This window comes from Phoenix dactylifera, chromosome 4 (assembly GCF_051530095.1).
Source record: "Phoenix dactylifera cultivar Ajwa chromosome 4, Ajwa_hap1_PhDact_Kaust_v1.1, whole genome shotgun sequence".
NCBI classification, from domain to species: Eukaryota; Viridiplantae; Streptophyta; class Magnoliopsida; order Arecales; family Arecaceae; genus Phoenix; species Phoenix dactylifera.
Window position 1 is genome coordinate 17,640,217 of NC_143193.1, and position 6,475 is coordinate 17,646,691.

The following is a 6,475-nucleotide window of genomic DNA, read 5'->3' on the forward strand; positions in this document are numbered from 1 at the left end:
GAGAAGGAAAGAGTATATAAAAGAGAAGAGAAGGAAAGAGTATATAAAGGGAGAAGAGGAAAGAGTATATAAAGGAGAAGAGAAGGAAAGAGTATATAAAAGAGAAGAGAAAGAAAGAGTATTACTTTTGTGAGAAAGAGTGAGTAAAGAAGTTATGAAAAGAAAAGAGAAATAAATGGGCAAACAAATTGAAAATCATATAAGAAAGCTTACATATCTAAGGGGGAGCAATTTGTAACAATGAAAATCATCAAATCAAAAATTTCTATCATAATTCAGAATTTGGCACATATAAATTCAGAATTTGGCACGCTCCTCTCGCACCCCGATACATAAGCTGAAACTCATAAATTTTTGAAGTTTCATTGCTAATGAATTATAAATGAAAGGGGGAGCCATTCAAAAAGTCAAATTGGCAATTTTTGGATGATAAAGGGGGAGATTTCACAAGTATATATGAAAAGCTGAAATTCAGAAATTTAATCCCTCTTATAAACTGATTTTAAAGACAAGTATCAATAGGCTTATACTCTTTATTTTGTAATCATCAAAAAGGGGGAGATTGAGGATGATAGTGTTATTTTGATGATTAACAAACATTTATCCAAAGCATGCTATAAGTTAAATTGATACTTCATTTATAAGTTCATTACTCTCAGTACATATGCTTAATTGAAAATATATATATGATCTTGTTCATTTGGATGGATCTAATCTTGAGAATGCAGCAAAGTGTGGATTGAGTCGACCCAAAGATTGTTTGAGTCGACCCCGGCACACCAAGAAATCATTTGGCACACTCCTGCAAAAATGGCACAGATGAACAGTTGGTTGGGTCGACCCAAGGTAAGCATGAGTCGACCCAAACTTCAAGAACCTCAAAACATGAAGGAAAAATGGTTCTCTGGATTTACTGAGAGGGTCGACCCAAAAAGAAGTTGAGTCGACCCAAGTAAACCTTGAGTCGACCCAAAGAAAGGTTGAGTCGACCCAAGTGAAGAAAGGCTGAAATTCAAGATTCTGAATTTCCTGAAGTTGGGTCGACCCAAGAAAAGTTTGAGCTGACCCAAGGTTTGAGTCGACCCAAGAAAAGTTTGAGCTGACCCAAGGTTTGAGTCGACCCAAAGAAAGGTTGGGTCGACCCAAGGCAACAGAAGGCTGAATTTCAAGTTTCTGTGTTTTCTGAGAGGGTCGACCCAAGGAATGTTTGAGTCGACCCAAGTGAAGGTTGGGTCGACCCAAGGACAGGTTGAGCCGACCCAAACACGGGCTGAACATAACGGCTAGTTGTGCAGAAATGCTTTTTGGACTCCCAACGGCTATAAACGGCTAGTTTCTTCAATCCAACGGTCAGAAAGGACTATTTGGAGGTTGGAGAAGTATTTAAGAGGGAGTATTCATCAGAGGAAGTAAGCTTTGGGGAAAATACATCAAGTGCATTCAAGAGAGAACCCTAGCAAGACAAGCTTCATCAAGAGCTTCATTCAAGAATCAAAGAAAGGGATTGAGCAGATTCAAAGAGGCATTAAGAGCTCCTTCCCCCATTGAAGAGTGAAGCTTCCTTGACCAAGAAGAGCAAAGCGACTTCAAAGCGATAATTTCTTCTAACTCTTCTTGTTGTTCATATTGCTTTATATGCTCATCTAGGAGTTTAAATCTTTTCTTTTCATTTGTTTAAACACTTTGTAAAGGTTCGTTGGTAAGCCCGCAAAACCAACAAAGGTTCGTTGGTAAGCCCGCAAAACCAACAAAGGTTTTTGGTGAACCCGGAAAACCAAAGTTGTATAGGTTCGTTGGTGAGCCCGCAAAACCAACAAAGGTTTTTGGTGAACCCGGAAAACCAAAGTTGTATAGGTTCGTTGGTGAGCCCGCAAAACCAACAAAGGTTTTTGGTGAACCCGGAAAACCAAAGTTGTATAGGTTCGTTGGTGAGCCCGCAAAACCAACAAAGGTTTTTGGTGAACCCGGAAAACCAAAGTTGTATAGGTTCGTTGGTGAGCCCGCAAAACCAACAAGGTTTTTGGTGAACCCGGAAAACCAAAGTTGTATAGGTTCGTTGGTGATCCCGTAAAACCAACAAGGTTTTTGGATTGTGAGCCCGGAAAACAATCCAACTGTAATCCGCAAGATTATAGTGAATTCCCAAGGGTACGCTTGGGGAGTGGACGTAGGTGCTAAGGAGAGCACCGAACCACTATATATTGGTGTGTTTGCATTGTGTTTGTGCTTTCATTTTCTCTTGCTTTATCTTCTCTTATTGCATTAGATTAACTCACTTAAATAACCTAAGAGAGCATCCATCGCACTTAATTAAGAAAGTTTTAAAAGTACCAAAAATTTAGAAGAAACCAATTCACCCCCCCTCTTGGATTGTCACCTTGGGCAACACGATATAATTTGAACATTTCAAATGATTCAGATTTATGTCTCATTAAATAGACATAACCATACCTAGAAAGGTCGTCTGTAAACGTAATGAAATATGAATACCCACCTCTAGCATCTGTGCTCATTGGCCCACATACATCAGAATGTACAAGGGTCAATAAATCACTGGCTCGTTCACCTTTTCCGGTAAAAGATGATTTGGTCATTTTACCAAGAAGACATGATTCACAGGTTGTCAATGATTCACAATTATTAACATCAAGGATTCCCTCTTTACTTAACCTGTTCATCCTATTCTTGTTAATATGACCTAGCCTATGATGCCAAAGGTAGACATCCGTGACATTATCTATTCTAGGGCGCTTATTGGATTTATACATTACATGAACAGGTTGTGACAAAATGTAAATGCCATTACTCAGAATTCCATTCATTACAACAACACCATTCCAAATGACATTGCAATAATCCTTTTTTATTGATATTTCATAACCATTTTTGGCCAAAAGGCCTACAGAAATGATATTCAATAGAAAACTTGGACAATAGTGACAATCACTAAGGACATTTACATGAGAGCTGAATTCAAGTTTAAGAATTCCTAAAGCTAGAACTGGAACTGGTCTTCCATCTCCAACATTCAGGAACTTTTCTCCTTCTTCAAACCTCTTACTGACTTGTAGCCCCTGCAACGAATTGCAAATATTAAAAGGACTATCGGTATCCAATACCCAGGTCGAATTATCACAAATAGAAAAATTGCAAGGTGTTATCATATAAGTACCTTGATTGGCAACTGATTGCCCACTTTTCTTAGGCCGGTTCGGATCGAGGGATGCAATGTAAAGAGGACAGTTCCTCTTCCAATGTCCTTGCTTCTTGCAGAAGAAGCACTCCGCCTTGCTCTGATCAGCCTTTTTATTCTTTTTCTGACTAGGCTGAGCATGGTGCACCTGTTTCTTTTGGATTTTATTTTTCTTTTTCCCTTTCTTAAAGGAGCGACCCTTGGATGAACCTCTCACTAAATTCACCGTCTTCTTAAGAAGTTGGTGATCATTCTCAAACGTCTGTAGTAACCCCAACAATTGGTGATAATTCACTACAGGTTTCGTCATACGAAAATGAGTGAGAAAAGGACGGTATGATCCAGGCAATGAGTTTAGTATGGCATCCTTCCCCAATTGATCATGAAGGAGAAAGCCAAGAGAGCTTAGACGCTCGATCAACTCAATCATGTACAGTACATGATCAGTTACCGAGGTCCCATCTTTCATTCGGGCGCTGAAGATGGCACAACTAGTTTTGTGCCTCTCAACGTCGTCAGGAACGCCGAATGATTCATTCAACACTTGAATGATATCTTCCGGCTGCGTATTCTCAAAACGCCTACTAAACTCATCACTCATTGCTGCCAACATGATGCATCGAACAGTGATCCGGTCACTGAGCCACTTCTGATAAGTGTCTCTGGCCGATCTTGATGCATTAGCAGCGGGCTGCTCAGGTGCTTGATCCGTTATCACATAAAGGATTCTCTCATGCTCTAGCACTATTTTCAGTTTCCTATGCCAATTATTGAAATTTGGACCAGTCAACTTGTCATTGTCCAATAATGAGCGAAGTGATAAATTAGTGGCCATTTCTGCATAAAAAGAAAATTTGGCTATTAGTATATGAATTGACTAAACACAGTAGACTTGGACTTTAGTCTAAAGATATTTCCACTATTTTATACAAATTGGTAGCCTCTACCTCTAATTCGAAAAAAGTACTCCTAATTCTTTAGTGGGCACTAGAACCCAATAGATCCCATATAGGCCCGAGTGTGGCTCGGCCAACCCATATGCACCTATTGGTAGGTTCTTAACCAATTGCTTCACCAAGCAACTTCTAGTGATGATTTTGCCCTAGGTTTTCCGGCAGGCGTGTGGCGCCTCCACCGAATACCCTAGTCAGGTCCAACCATTAAATGATAGGGATAAGTCTAATCAATTAATAGACGACCAAGCCCGAGTGTGGCTCGGCTCACCTGACCGCCTATTGAAGGTACACTTAACTCATCATATATTGAATGACAATTCCAATGCTTGATAAGTACCAGGCGTGTGGCGCCTCCAATAATTATCAAAACATTGGACCCATTATCACTCAACTTAATGGGAGGCTATGACCTAGTTATCTCCATAACCATTTCATTTTAAGGACCTAATAATTTTAGAGGATTTCATAATTAGGATAGATGAGAAGATCCGGTTAGTCTAATTTCTCCCACTGACTTCACCAAATCAGATTAGACTCAAACCGGTTAAGGAGACACCTAAATCAGTCATACTGATTTTCCTTAAGGCATGGGCTAACTCGAATCATTAAGTGATCCAATCAAAATGTGATTGACCATGTCGGCCAGGTAAGTGAGATCGGTGGAAGGGATATGCCATTAACTCGACAAAGACGAATCAGTGCGAGTAGCTCCCAATTAAAAACCACCGGTCAAAACTGCCAAACTTACCTTAGACACCGACTGGTTAATCAATTTCGATTTGATTACTCAAATGACTCGGGCTACAACTCTGAGCCTAAATCAAGTTCCATCTTGGTCTAATCAAAGACATGGAATTGATCAATGTACAACTATTGTATTTAACCTAGAGTTTTCTTGACCTAATCTAGTTACTACTTAATTAGATTTGATCAATTAACTCTAATTAGACCATGTTTGATTCTAACCTTAGGTCTAACCCAATCCTAAGAACTGGATTCAAGCTAACCCATATGCCCAAAGAATTATGCAATATCAATTAATTGAGTTACAATTCTATTTCATAACACTTAATTCTCAATTAAGTTTAGACTTATGAAAGTTTTGATCATTGCATATTTCTTTTTAATTACATATTAATTACAATCTTTCAGTTCTTAAAACACATTTTCAGATCTGAGTTTTTGTAATTAATCACATGTAATCAGATTTAATTCATGTTTAAGTCATTATGTTTTATGTTCATGCATCACATATACATAACAACATGAATTAATACAAACAACATACATCTTATGTATTTATTTTTTCACTTTTATTTTTAGATCTGATTTGTTCATTAAAATCAGAGATCATATGAATCATAAACTTTATTTAGATCTAATCTAAACAATATTATAATTTCAGATTTATTCATGTTACTAATCCTAACACAAACATGCATCATATGCATCCAAAATTTCAGATCTACTTAATCATGCATAATCAGCAATTAAATCAATCATAAAAAGCACTTTAGATCTAATCTAAACATGTTAATGATTTCAGATTTAATTGTAAGAATTAAAACATAAAAGTTTAAACATAAACCTGGCTCTGATACCACTGAAAGTGAATCCTAGGTTCTTCGGTGTTTAGCATGCTGAATTTTTTTTTTTTTTTTGAAAACCATGGCTGAACCTGATCGGGTTGCCTATGTACCCCTTCATAAGGGGGATCAAGCCATACGTAGTTCTTTTTAAGTTTTAAAACACAGCGGAAAAACCGAATCAAACAATTTAATTCATGCATGCTTACAAGATCAAATCTAGAAATCAGCACCTTAAGAACATATAGGATTATGCCGGAATCGTTTAAACAATTATGCTAAAACTTTTATGCATGATTAACTATCAGATCTGAAACTTAAGAACTCTATTCCAATTAATCTCCGAATATCCATCGAATGGATTCTGGAGATATCTCCGTGAGGAGCCCCAAAAGAGGGTAAAACCTCGGGGAATTGGACCTAGACCTTGACACCATAATAAATGATTAATGCTAGATTAATACCTTTTATGATGGATGAAAGTTGTGAATCTGATTCTTGACTTCGCAGCCACGCACACGAATGGCCTCTACGAGAAGTACACGCGAAGTCCTGAAGGATCTTCTTCCGCAACAGTGCTAGCAGCTGCAGAACACTTGAAAGCTGAAATCTGCCCGCTGGGATTCAATCAACTCTTGATCAATCGTCTTGAAGCAGATAGAGATGAGGTTTGTAAGGGAAGTAGAGGACTCAGATCTGATCTTGAATCTTCTAGATATTCACCCTGAAAACCCTATCTA